This window comes from Bubalus bubalis, chromosome 11, assembly GCF_019923935.1.
Source record: "Bubalus bubalis isolate 160015118507 breed Murrah chromosome 11, NDDB_SH_1, whole genome shotgun sequence".
Classification (NCBI taxonomy): domain Eukaryota; kingdom Metazoa; phylum Chordata; class Mammalia; order Artiodactyla; family Bovidae; genus Bubalus; species Bubalus bubalis.
This window is the reverse complement of record NC_059167.1, coordinates 74,940,829-74,955,393: the sequence shown is the minus strand read 5'-3', so window position 1 is coordinate 74,955,393 and position 14,565 is coordinate 74,940,829. Positions and strand designations below refer to the sequence as shown.

The following is a 14,565-nucleotide window of genomic DNA, read 5'->3' as shown; positions in this document are numbered from 1 at the left end:
AACGTCAACAAAGGAGCCTGGCAGGCTACAGATCATGGGGTCACAAAGAGTCAAACACAACTGAGTGACTGATACTACTATGTGCCAGATACAGTCCTCTAAGAATTTTATATGTGTTAACTCATGTAATCCTCAGAACTATGAGGCAGATACCATTAATAACCCCATTTCATAGATGGGGAAACCAAAGCTTAAGGGCGTTTATATGATTTCCCAAAGGTCGCAGAGTTCTAGACTGCCCTTTCAAAAATTTTGCCTTGGAGCACTTAAATGAGCGTGAGTGAATAAATCTCTCCCTGCACCACAGTTTTATAGCAGATTGTTTGCTCCTTCTGGTCCAACACTTAAAGCACGGTTTCATCCACTAGACTGTCACTAGCGCGGGGTCATTCTTTGACTTCTGCAACAGTTCCTAGAGCAGTATTACTTGCCACATCATACATAGCACGACTACATACTGCGTACCTGTGGCCGCCAGGGAGCACTGTGGCCACACGTTGTCTTCCCCCTCCCTCCAACCCTGAGCCACCTGAAAGAGGCGGAGCCAGCATTGGGCGGAGCCTCCAAGAAGCCCTAGGGGGAGCTATCCCGGCGGGCCGCGCGCGCGGCGGCGTTTGAATGGCCGTTCCTGGATCTCGGCCGGGGAGCCGAGGGGTAGTCTGGGCTGCCGGGCGCAGTCGGTCAGCGCCTGGGCTGGGCGGAGGCGCCGCGGTACCATGAGGCGCCGGTAAGTGACGAGCGGGTCTGCGTCTGCCTCGCGCCAGCGGCTGCCCTGCCGGGGCCGGGCCTGACCGCGCCCTGGGCCCACCTGCAGGCCCCGCGGCGGCCTCTCCTCGGCCTGGCCCGCGTGACGCTGCCTGGGTCGGGGTCGGGGGTCGGGGCGGGGAGGCGGCTGTGTCCGGTGGAGCCCCCTACGCCACTAGGGCGAGGAGGGTCGGGGCGGCAGGTGCTGGAGGCCGCCCGGGTGGGCGCGAGAGGTCTGGGCCGGGAGAGGCGTGGACGGAACCTGCTGTCACTTATTTATCTTTGGGTGGAGCCGACGTGTGCATCCCGCGGAGGGGGAAGGACGCCGGCGTCTGAGGCACTGTGTTTGAGGACAGGTTTTCCCAAGAGCCGCCTAGGCCGGGCAGTGGCATTTCCTTATTTTCTGCCGGGTCCTTGCTTCCCTGACACATAACCTTTTGTTCAGCAGGACAAAAACTTGACATAACTGCATAAGAATTGCTGATTGCAACTTTAAAAACCTCATTGTATTTTCTGAAAAGTTGTTCTGTAACTGTACCTAGGCTTTTACCACGCTCTTAAATTGGCTTAAGTATGGAGAAAACAAAGAGTTGATTTGTTTTCTTGTGGCTCGTAAAATTCCTTGAAAACAGAGGTGTCTATGTCAGTTTCTTTGAGATCTTAAAAAAAAAAAAAAAAAAGGATTGTAACAAATTAGGTCTGTAACAATCACCAGTTTAGCACTTGGCAAAAATTATGAGAAACTAGTCTACCTAATAGCTTCAGTTTCTATAGTTTATTTCGTTGTGTATTTTTTTTTAAAAACAACTTCAGACTAGAATCAGAAGTTTATACGTTGAGGCTTTAACTTGGCCAATAATTAGCGTTATAATAATAACACTGGTTAATAGTTATTTTGTGCTTTCTGTATGCCAAGCACTGTTTTGAGAACTTTGCTTTGGGCAGACTTATTATCCTCATTTTGACAAGGAGGGAACTGAGGCACAGAGAAGTTAAAAGTGACTTGTTCAAGATTACACAGCTAATATGATTGGGACCCAAGCAAACCGGCTCTGCTCTTTTAGCTATATTCCTCTGCTGCCTCCTTTACATGTGGTTCTTCCTAGTTTACAAAGCAGTTTCATTTCATTTACTTCTCTCAACTGGCGAGCTAATAGACCTGTGAGGTGCGTTGGTGTACATGCACATGCTATTAAATCAAGTTCTCCCGTGGGCATGCTTAATTTTTGTGCATTAAGCAAAAAATCCATTGGCTATTTTAAGATAAATAGAACGTATAAAGTTTAAGTTTGTGTTGTAGTTTATAGTTTTAATTCGTTTGTATCATTTCCTATAAGTGTAGAGTTTGAAACCTATGTGTTCCTTAAAATATACCATTGTACATTAATGTTTGTTTCTGAAAACTTACTGAATTAGCTTAAATAATAACTCCATGACAAGAAAGTGAAGTCGCTCACTCATGTCCGACCCCATGGACTGTAGCCTACCATGCTCCTCCATCCATGGAATTTTCCAGACAAGAGTACTGGAGTGGGTTGCCATTTCCTTCCCCAGGGGATCTTGCCGACCCAGGGATCAAACCCGGGTCTCCCGCATTGCAGGCAGATGCTTTACCTTCTGAGCCACCAGGGAAGCCCCCATGACAAGAAATAGGATTCAAAAGCAAAATCATTTCAGAAGAAATAACCGTTTACACTTATTTACAGCTGAGAATTTAAAAATTCATTCATCAGTTACCAAGCACTGTTAGGCCCAATTAGTTATACAAAAGAAATGTGCCAGGGCAGCAAAACCTGAGGGAAGTTAGTCTAGTTTGGAATATAAAATTAACAATCACCACCACCACCAAAAAAAAAAAAGATACATGAGATTTTCTTCATGAATGCAGTGGGTATGTGGTGAACTGGACTGAGATCAGTAAGGCTTCTGCAGAGAACCCAAACTGAAGATTGGATGTAGGACCTTGAATAATGTGATTGGGGAATTTTAGTGAGGAAGCAGTGTATTCAAAGATTTGGAATTGGGAGTGAAAATTATTTTTCTAGGGAATAGTAAGTCTGGTCTCTTTGGAAAGTTCCTACTGAGGAGAAGATTATGGCAGAAGAGTGCCAGGAGTGTTATATAAGACCCATACGTCACAGAAGTTTAGGTCTGACATAAATATAAAGGAGAGAGAGAGATGATACTAGAAGTTTACAAACTTTTAAATGGTGATTCTCAGCTACTGGCAGTTTTGCCCGTCGGGGACATTTGGCAGTGTCGCAACTTGGGGGGTGGGGAGCTACTGGCATCTAGTGGATAGAGGCCAGGAATGCTGCTGAACATCCTGCAGCAGGACATGAAAACTAGTTCCCCCAAATGTCAGTGCTGATGAGGTTGAGAAACCCTCTTTAAAGCTTTGTTTACATGGCTAGCTTCTGCTTCCGTGTGCTTTAAAGTATGAATGATGAATTTTCAGAGCAGGAGTACAAGCAATATTAAAGTTAGGGAGAAGCTGCTTCAGGTACCTCATGAAAACAACTGTTGTTAGAGTCTTGGGGGAAGGAGAGGCTGTAAGGAGTTAGGATAGGAGCAGTGAGGATGGAGAAATAGCAGCCCACTCCAGTATTCTTGCCTGGCAAATCCCATGGACGGAGGAGCCTGGTGGGCTACATTCATGGGGTTGCAAAGAGTCAGAAAACGACTGAGCAGGCCTTAAGAAAGCACAGGTAGGTGGTGAAATGAGACTATGATTTAAATAATATTTTTCCTAAGTTTGAAAATAATGTATGTTCATGGTAGGAAATTTAGGAGATGCAAATCAAGTGTGAAAAGAGGGAAAGCCACTTAGAAAATCCCCCAAGCAGAAAGGCCAACTGTTAACATTTTCTTGTAGTGGTTCTTTTCCAATTTTTTTAAATGGTGATTGCTGTTTTCCTTTATAAATCTAGGATTATGCACTTTTCTTCTTGTGGGGATTTTTTTTTTTGACTCAGCAGATCATGAATATTTCTCATTCTTTGAAAAATGTTCTTTTTTAATGGTCAGGCTTTTGTGTGTGTGTGTGTGTATGTGTGTTGTTTTGAAGTTGGAAATATTTGCTTTGTATGCAAAAGAGCATTTTGAGTGAAAGTCGCTCAGTCATGTCCAACTCTTCGCAACCCCATGGAGTATAGTCCATGGAACTCTCCAGTCCAGAATACTGGAGTGGATAGCCTTTCCCTTCTCCAGGGGATCTTCCCAACCTGGGGATTGAATTTAGGTCTCCTGCATTGCAGGAGGATTCTTTACCAGCTGAGCCACAAGAGAAGCCCTTGTGGACATTTTGAAGGACGACATATTAGATCATGATGACTGATTAACTATAGGAAACAATAAAAGTTTATGATATCTCCAAGATTTTAAGTTTGGGAAGCTAAAATAATGGTGCAGCTACTAAAATAAACCAAGCTTCTTGGGACTCCGTGGCAGTCCAGTGGTTAAGACGTCACCTTCTAATGCAGGGGTGCAGGTTTGAGCCTTGGTTGGGGAGTTAAGATCCCACATGCCTTGCAGCTAAACAACAACAAAAACAAAAAACCCCTTGAAGCAGAGGCAGTGTTGTAAGAAATTAAATAAAGACTTCAAAAAATTGTTCACATTAAAAAAAATGTAAAAACTGGGCTTCTCATAATACTTTGCATCTTAGGTATATAAACTGCTATTTACAGAGACACATAATGAGATTTTAATGAGGATCCTTGATGCTTATCAGCTTTCATTTTTCCTATAACTCCTATAATTAGTAATCTTCCTCTTTTTTTTTTTAACTTTTCTTTTTTTGTACTAAGCTTATTTTTCAGTTCTTTCTTAGCAAGTTTTTCCCCTTCTGCTGCTGCTGCTAAGTTGCTTCAGTCATGTCTGACTCTGTAACCCCATAGACGGCAGCCCACCAGGCTCCTCTGTCCCTGGAATTCTCCAGGCAAGACTACTGGAGTGGGTTGCCATTTCCTTTGTCATTTCAAAAGTACGTTTTCTTTTTAGAATACTAAGTAAGGCTTAAGTTTGTTGATCATGAATCTTTCCTTTGAAAGATTAAATGACTAGTTAGGGCTTTTTTAAATATATAGATTGCCAAAATTTATAAGCAAGAGGCGAATGTAATTCTCCCAGAGGAGGAGGAATTATCTTTAGAAAGTCTTGTCCACTGGTGAGATGCCTCAGTACATCACATCGGTCAATATTACATTGCTATTTTATCAATCATTATATTTGTTGATCTATACCAGTTAATCTGGTAGTTTGTGGAAAACATAAAAAAGTAAATTAAAAAAAAAACCCTTAAAGCTAATACAGATGGTACTTTTACTGGGAATATATGCTTTTCAAATTGGATAGGATGTAATTTGGCTTTTTTTTACTATTGACTCTTTAGAGTTCAAATCCATTGACTTTGGAGAAGTTTTGTATATTCTTTGTTCTTGGGACATGATGAGGGTAGAGATGGGAAGAAACTTCTGAAAGCTCCCCCCAGTTTGTCTTTGCTATAATCACCTCTCTCCCCTTCAGTGTTACGCACTGCCTAAAATTCTTTTTGCCTTTGGACAAGTCACTCAGGAACCTCCCACCTATGTATGAATCATGAATGCCCATTCTGGTATTTCTTCTCTTTAGTATAATCTTAAAACAGGCAGCTTGGTGTTATATAGGAAATGCTGTAACACAAAGTCACAGTTCTAAGCCTGGCTCTTCTGTTAGTGGTTGAGCGTTCTTGGGCAAATCCCTTAATCTTATCTGTAAATTGAAATTATCTCCAAGGTCCTTTCCAGCTCTTAAGAGTCTGTGAATCTGTGAAGCATTTGCTTTTGAAGTTACCACCAGAAGACTATTTGTCTTTCACATCTTAGCGTGAGTTACTCATAGATCATAAGTGATTTCTTCCAAAGGCATTTGTAAAAGCTACTCCCATATAATAAAATTGGGAGTGGAATTTTAGAATGGAATTTTCAGTGCTCCTCGAATGCAAGCTCCAGGAAGGCAGGGATCTTTGTTTTGTTCACTTTTGTTTCCAGTGGCTAGAATGGTAATTAGTAGATGACTCAGCCGGTATAGAATCTGCCTGCAATGCAGGAGACCCACGTTGGATCCCTGGGTTGGGAAGATCCCCTGGAGAAGGGAATGGCTACTCACTCCAGTATTCTTGCCTGCAGAATTCCATGGACCGGAGAGCCTGGTGAGCTATAGTCCATGGGGTTGCAAAGAGTCAGACATGACTGAGCCACCGACACTGTCGCTTCCCTTTTTTATGTACCTAATATTTGTTGAATGAGTGAAGGAATGAGTTGTTTTGGAGGAAAGACAAGCTTTGAAAGAACTCAGAATGCAAATCTACCTGATTACAACCCAGTCATTCCTACAATATAAACATAGCTCCTAGTTGTTGTAAAGCATCCACTGTTCACTTGACTGCCTTTCACAACTATTAGTCATCACTGTCCTGACTGCTCCTCGTGCTCACGAAGTGCAGTTGTGTCCATCACCAGGCCTTACATGGGTGCCAGCTTGACTTTTCAGTGTTCCTTTTACTTGCAAAAATCTGTGCTTTGCCTATTCCCTGTACCACTTAATAACATTATTAACAGTATGGTTAGTGTTATTGCAAAACAGAATCATATATGTTGATTAAAATTTGGCCTTTCATCTATGGAGGACTCATGGTATAGCGTGGATGAGACCAGCACTCTTGGCTTTTCCATTCTGGTTGTTCTAATTCTACAGCTACCATATAAAATAATCTTCAGGAGTATTTCTAATCATATGGTTCCTATGTAAAACTTTGCAGTAAGTCTTTTTTGTCTACAAACTCCAGAATCCTGGACCCAGCATTCCGTGATTCTGCATTTTAGCCAACATAGCTTTTTAATCTGTCCAAGTCTTTTCTCTGTAGTGACCTGGACTCTTAACTGCTCCCCTTCCTCCACCCCACCGCTTGCCAGATCTTTGTCCCCTACCCATGGATGGAACACAGGCCCTCAGCAGTGACAGCCCAGAGTCCTAACCACTGGACTGCCAGAGAATTTCTTGGACTCTTAATTATTTCATTATTGACTAGTTGATGTAGATAATAATGAAACAAAAAAATTATTCTTACCTAGAAAGTATGTTTTCAGATAAGGAGAGGCTGACAGACTTTCTCAAGAAGCCTTTATTAGGTGGCATTCATTGTTTGGCTGACTTATTAATTTACTGAAAAATAACATCAAGGAACAAGAATCCTTTAAACTCTACATAAACAGTTTTTTCTCTCCTTGTTGGCAGACATATTTGGAAACTAAGGGCTAATCAGAAAAAAATTAAGTACCTGTGTAGTATGTATAGTTAGTAGTATTAGTTGAGTAGTTAGTGAGTTCAGTTCAGTTCAGTCACTCAGTCATCTCCGACTCCTTGCGACCCCGTGAACCACAGCACACCAGGCCTCCCTGTCCATCACCAACTTCCAGAGTTTACCCAGACTCATGTCCATTGAGTCAGTGATGCTGTCCAACCATCTCATCCTCTGTCGTCCCCTTCTCCTCCTGCCCCCAATCTTTCCCAGCATCAGGGTCTTTTCAGTTGAGTCAGCTTTTCGCATCAGGTGGCCAAAGTACCGGAGTTTCAGCTTCAACATCAGTCCTTCAGTGAACACCCAGGACTGATCTCCTGTAGGATGGACTGGTTGGATCTCCTTGCAGTCCAAGGGACTCTCAAGAGTCTTCTTCTGTGCCTACAACATTGCTTGGTTGGTTTCTCAGTATGGATGGGCTAGCTTTAATATATATATATATAGATATAATTTATTTATTTATTGGCTATGCTGGGTCTTCGTTGCTGAGCAGGGCTTTCTGTAGTTGCAGCAAGCAGGACTACTCTGAGTTGTGATGCATGGACTTCTCATTGTGGTGCTTTTTCTTGTTGTGGAGCACGGGCTTGAGGGCACATGGGCTCAGTGGTTGTGGCTCCTAGCCTCTAGAACCCAGGCTCAGTAGTTGTGGCTCATGGACTTAGTTGCCCCGTGGCATGTGGGATCTTCCTAGATCAGGGATTGAACTCAAGTCTCCTTCATCGGCAGATTCTTTACCATTGAGCCACGGGGGAAGCCTGGGCTTTGTTATTTTGCGGTAATAAATAACCACCAACTCTCAGTGGTTTAAAATAACAAAGAATTCTTTCTTCTCAATTCGTGTTACATGCGAACGGTTGTCTGGGATCTCGACTCTGTGTTATCCTTGCTCAGGAGTACTGAGCAGGTTATCTTACCATGCCTAACTTCAGGGTGATGGGCAGGTATAAACCTATCATGTATCTGAAAGAAGAACTGGAATATCATAACACAGTTTTAGTGTTTACCACAGTTGGGGAACTTTCTTTAGTTATGTTCCTACATCTATCAGCTGTTTATTAGGTACCCACTATATATCAGGCACTATTCCTGATACAGTGAACATGGTTTCTGGTCTCATGGAGCTCACAGTCTAGTGGGAGGACATGGACAATAACCTAATAACCAAGTCAGTTTCAGATAGTAATAAGTGCTATGGAGAGGGGAAATGTGGTACTGCTATAGAGACTGACTGGAGGTGAGAGTGGGGTTTTCCTTGATTGGGTGGTCAGGGGAATCTTCTGGAGTGGGTGATGTTTGAGCTGGGAAGCAGCAGCCCTGAGAGTGTATTAGTGGCAGTGGTGGATAGTTGAACCAGAAGGAGTGCCGCAAAATGAAAATGAACTTTTCATGTTTAAGGACAGACCAGTGTGACTAGAGCATTTAGGAACAAGCTGATACCATAGTCCAAGAGAGAGACAATGGTAGTTAGATGTAGGATGATGAAAATGGAGAGACATGGACAGTTTTGGAGTGTGTTATAAAGTCAGAGGCAGTAGACTGGAAGCAGGGCACTTAGGAAAAGAGCAATCAAGGATGGATCCTTTGTTTTGGGCTTGAGCAACTGAGAAGATGATTGTTACATTTACTGAGTTATAGGTAGTTAGGAGCAGCAGATTTGAGAGGGTGGACATTAAGGGTTCTATTTTCAGTATGTTAAGTTCAAGAATGATGACTGTTAGACATCCACGTGGAACTGACTTTTAAAGCGTTAAAGATATGAGTCCAGAGTTTAGGGGAAACATTGAGACAAGTGATTTTTTACTTATTTTTTTGAAATGAGGCTTATGTGTTAAATTTAGTTACACTTAACTCTGGGACCTGGAAGTCATTATATCGCCTTAAAGAAGAGACATTACTTTGCCAACAAAGGTCCATCTAGTCAAGGCTATGGTTTTTCCATTGGTCATATATGGATGTGAGAGTTGGACTGTGAAAAAGCTGAGTGCTGAAGAATTGATGCTTCTGAACTGTGGTGTTGGAGAAGACTCTTGAGAGTCCCTTGGACTACAAGGAGATCCAACCAATCCATTCTGAAGGAGATCAGCCCTGGGTGTTCTTTGGAAGGACTGATGCTGAAGCTGAAACTCCAGTACTTTGGCCACCTCATGCGAAGAGTTGACTCATTGGAAAAGGCTCTGATTGTGGGAGGGGTTGGGGGCAGGAGGAGAAGGGGACGACAGAGGATGAGATGGCTGGATGGCATCACCGACTCAATGGACGTGAGTCTGAGTGAACTCCGGGAGTTGGTGATGGACAGGGAGGCCTGGCGTGCTGCGATTCGTGGGGTCGCAAAGAGTCGGACACGACTGAGCTACTAAACTGAACTGAACTGAAAGCAGTATGTGATTCCTCTTCTGGAGAAGGGAGTGTTGCCTAAGGGAGTGTTCAACCTTCAGTATATGTTCTTCTGCTTTCAGCCCAGGAGATAATGGTAGTAACAAACCTTTGTAACTGACAGTTGGATACTGTAATCCTCTCAAGCATTCCAGTGTTCAGTTCAGTTCAGTTGCTTAGTTGTGTCTGACTCTTTGCGACCCCACGGATCGCAGCACGCCAGGCCTCCCTGTCCATCACCAACTCCCGGAGTTCACTCAGACTCACGTCCATTGAGTCGGTGATGCCATCCAGCCATCTCATCCTCTGTCGTCCCCTTCTCCTCCTGCCCCCAACCCCTCCCAGCATCAGAGCCTTTTCCAATGAGTCAACTCTTCGCATGAGGTGGCCAAAGTACTGGAGTTTCAGCTTTAGCATCATTCCTTCCAAAGAAATCTCAGGGCTGGTCTCCTTCAGAATGGACTGCTTGGATCTCCTTGCAGTCCAAGGGACTCTCAGGAGTCTTCTCCAACACCACAGTTGAGAAGCATCAATTCTTCGGCGCTCAGCTTTCTTCACAGTCCAACTCTCACATCCATACATGACCACAGGAAAAACCATAGCCTTGACTAGATGAACCTTTGTTGGCAAAGTAATGTCTCTGCTTTTGAATATGCTGTCTAGGTTGGTCATAACTTTTCTTCCAAGGAGTAAGCGTCTTTTAATTTCATGGCTGCAGTCACCATCGGCAGTGATTTTGGAGCCCAGAAAAATAAAGTCTGACACGGTTTCCACTGTTTCCCCATCTATTTTCCATGAAGTGATGGGACCAGATGCCATGATCTTCGTTTTCTGAATGTTGAGCTTTAAGCCAACTTTTTTACTCTCCTCTTTCATTTCCATCAAGAGGCTTTTTTAGTTCCTCTTCACTTTCTGCCATAAGGGTGGTGTCATCTGCATATCTGAGGTTATTGATATTTCTCCCTGAAATCTTGCTTCCAGCTTGTGCTTCTTCCAGCCCAGCGTTTCTCATGATGTACTCTGCATATAAGCATTCCAGTGTATGAAGCATTAAAAACCATTGCTATAAAAGGATGCTAACATCATCTTCTGTTGATTTCATTTAATTTTCAAAGGGCAGTCTACCCTAATATATAGGATGTTAGCATATACTTCTCACTATTGATTTCAAAATTAGAAACGTGTTATAGACTGGTAAAGTGAAAAGTGAAAGTGAAGTGACTCAGTTGTGTCCGACTCTTTGCGACCCTATGTCCGACTCTTTGCGACCCTGTGTCCGACTCTTTGTGACCCTGTGTCCGACTCTTTGCGACCCCGTGGACTGTAGCCTACAATGCTCCTCTGTCCATGGGATTTTCCAGGCAAGAGTACTGGAGTGGGTTGCCATTTCCTTCTCCAGAGGATCTTCCTAACCCAGGGATCAAACCTGGGGCTCCCGCATCGTAGGCAGATGCTTTACCATCTGAGCCACCAGGGAAGTCCACCAGACTTCATAGACTGGTAACCCTAGTCCAAATCACGAAGATAAGGTGTTAAAATTAATTTGTATTAGTTTGTCTTTTTTGAGAGTTGTGTGTCTTATTGGCATATTCTTTCACATACATAGAGTCTATCTTGAAAACATCAGAAATATCTTTAGTAGCTAAACAAGGGGTCAAAAAGGACCTTAACCTTAAGGATGACATTTTATACATGTGTATATATAGCTACATTTCAGAGTTTAAGAAGACAACTGGGAAGGATTAGAGTGTTTTTCCTCTCTGTGAATTTTTCTAGAAAAATAATGGAATATTCTAACAGAGAGAGTAAGGGATATTCATCAAAACACGCTAAGATAATTACCTGCATGGTTTAAGAAACTCTTTTTAAGTCTTCCCAAAGATTAGGATATTTATATAGCCATAAGAAGAGTAATATATAATACAGTTTAATTTAGTTAGGACGTAATTGGAGCTTGGGATTAACATATACACACTGCTATATATAAAACAGATAAACAACAAGGACCTACTGTCTGGCACAGGCAGCTGTATTCAATATCTTGTAATAACTTAATATAATGGAAAAGCATCTGAAAAAGAATATATATATTATATACATAAATCATATATATATAAAACTGAATCACTTTGCTATACACCTGAAAGTGACACAACATTGTAAATTAACTATATTTCAATTTTTTAATGACTGAAAATAAAACACCATATTTGCTTTTGATAACAAAATTTAAAAAGTCTGCGGAAGTCTCCCTTTCACCTCACCCCCCCCACATGTACTCTCTCTTGAAATGACTTTTGTCCCTAGTTTCTTGTGTGTCCTTCCAGAGATACTCCATGAATATGTAAGCAATCACTCATGTACACTTCATCTTTTACCTAGGTAATAAAATACTGTTCTGTACCTTATTTCTCCCACCTCCACCAGCCCCTGCCAACTTCCCAGTAAAAGGCATAAAGTCACTGAAAAAACTGTGAGTCCAAAACTGTTAATAAAGATGACGATAAACAAAACACCTACTTATCAGAATTTAGCTAACTTTGTTTTTTCCCATTGTTAATCTTAGTTCCTTAATGTATACTGAGGGGGCTTAATTATTAAAACTGAGGAGTTGGTGGTAGCATTGGTAATTCCCACTGAGTATCAATTTTGTAATTTTTATTTCAGGGTAAGTTAGTCAAAAGAGAGTTGGAATTCTGTTTGGTCTAATTGATTGAAATCATGTATCATCATGTTGAACCCACTGAATTGCCAGAAATCTGTATTTTCATGCTTGCCCCACTTTCCTGAATTTGACATCTCTCACACCAGCTTTCCCTGGGAAACTAAATTAAGAGAAGAATGATGAATCACTCAGCAAATAAAAAAGCCCCTGGGGTTTACTCCAGATACTAGGGGTTCTGAGTTGTTAAGGACATGGCGTCAGAATGAGAGTACCTAAGTCTTATGATTTCAACATTTAATAATATCAGGCTCTGGTACTTGATAAATCCATTTCCTCAATAGGAATAAACCTAAAAATATACAGGAAAATCTGGACCACTTGATGGGGCACCCTTTCCCTGGACAGTGCATGAATAAGCACCAGCTCTGCTTGTTTCTGTGCTTCTCTTTTCTTCCCCCATCATTGTTCACCTCCTGTCTCCCCTGCTCCAGTTTATACCCCGTCTCATTGACACATATTTCAAAATGTTAACCTTCAGTCAGATTCAGATCAGATCAGATCAGTCGCTCAGTCGTGTCCGACTCTTTGCGACCCCATGAATTGCAGCACGCCAGGCCTCCCTGTCCATCACCAACTCCCGGAGTTCACTCAGACTCACGTCCATTGAGTCGATGATGCCATCCAGCCATCTCATCCTCTGTCGTCCCCTTCTCCTCCTGAAGGGATTACAAGGCTTCAAACAAATCAACAGAATGTATCATTTCCCTGCCAGTGTCATAGTGTCTCATGTAGTTTATAAAAAGCACACTTGACATACCACTTTGTCACTTTGAGTAGTGTAAATGCTCGCTGCCTTTTCTAAACCACCCCCACCCAGATATACTGAGAAATGAAGGTCACCTTTAGGGAATCATGTAATCTTTTTTTTAATCTGGCTTGACATTAAAATGCATGTGCTTTTAGTTCCTACTTGTGATAAGTTGTGCCTGCTCTACACTGGGTCACATGGTCTGTTTAGCACACCCTTTATGTTGAACACTCTTGTTGAAATAGTTATGAAAATGTGTCTTAAATGTTGATTAAAATTTAGTAAAACACTCATTGAGTGGAGTGTTGAGCTGGATGAGTTCTACTGGCCTTGAATCTATTGTTACTCTCCATAGAATGATTCTTTAAGTACCTTTGCTCTAAGCCATTCTATTCTATTTCATATTTTTAACTCAAAGAGCATCCCCACCCCACCCCCCTCTTAGATACATGATATCACTATGCTTAACATAATCTATTATAATTGCTTGCTTGTGTTTCTCCCTCTGTAAATATGATGATGATGGTGAGAATTTTACAGTAGGAAAGTTTGGGAAGTTTAAGATTATAAGCAGGAATGAAGCAGGAAATTGCTAGTTACTATGATGTAGTTGTAGGTAATACTGAGATTTTTCTTCTACCTAAAGTGATTTAAGTCATAAATTTTACAGTTATTTTGTGTTGTTTTACATAACTTTAGAATTTGTGTGTTTCAAAGCTTAAGAAACATATTTCCTATTTAATGTATTGTTCTCCTATGTTTAAAAAGAAACAATTCTTTTATTTAAAATGTAATTTTTTTTAACTGCGAAAAACTGATACAGAAGAATAAACCAAAGAAAATGATTCAGTCTTAATATTGTAGAGACATAAACAAGAAAAAAAGAATTCACTGTAATACCACTCTTCAGGAAGAATTTGTTACCCTTTCAGTGTCTTTTGTTTTCCTGTGCTCATGTCCACATAGACAGAAACATTTAACCAATTTAGGAGCTAGTATTAATATTTGCTGACACCATGAGTCTTGTTTCTCACAACAGAGGCAGCTTTCTTAGTGATATTTTTGTATAACTCAGTGAGAGCTACCATTTACTGAGTGATTAACCATGTGCTAGGCATTGTGGTTAAGTGGATTATTTTCTTTAATCCTCATAACTCTACTCTGAAAATAGGAGGTTAAGTAACTTGCCTAATATCACATAACTAGTAAATGGTTAAAGCAGGACTCCAACCCAGGACGTCTAACTCCAGGACTTGTTTCTCGATCACCACATACTGCCAGGTCCTTTCAGTTTTATCACATAAGAAAAATATAACCTATTAAATATTTCAAACGCAAACTAAAACATTGTTTATTATCTGTCAAATTTTGAAAGGGAAAAATTGATAATACAGAGTCTTCTCTTACTGGGAGTGCTGAGAAGGTTCTTTCTCTACCTCTGTTGGCCAGAGTCTGGATCTGGGGGGCAGCTGTCCGTCTCGGCCACATTGGCTGCACTTACCTAGTCACCCAACTTAGAAAATGTGAAAATTTAAAATAGGAGTTTAAAAACATTGTTTCTGTGAAAACTAATGAGGGTACTTTGAATAGACTGGATGAAGGCAAGTGATTCAACAACTTTCTGTCAAATTCAGT

The 14,565-nt window shown here is 41.6% G+C and overlaps 1 protein-coding gene across 2 annotated transcripts in view; it reads left to right on the top strand.

Moving 5' to 3' along the window:
* The first annotated feature begins 562 nt into the window (after positions 1-562).
* The window catches only part of KATNBL1 (katanin regulatory subunit B1 like 1), a 49,936-nt gene continuing 35,933 nt past the window's right edge, over positions 563-14,565 (top strand). The window contains exon 1 of one of the 2 annotated variants that reach the window (XM_044925249.2): positions 563-727. The gene's annotated coding sequence lies outside the window, so the exon portion shown is untranslated. The remainder of the gene's footprint in view (positions 728-14,565) is intronic. The other variant, XM_006056012.4, reaches the window with a different exon arrangement.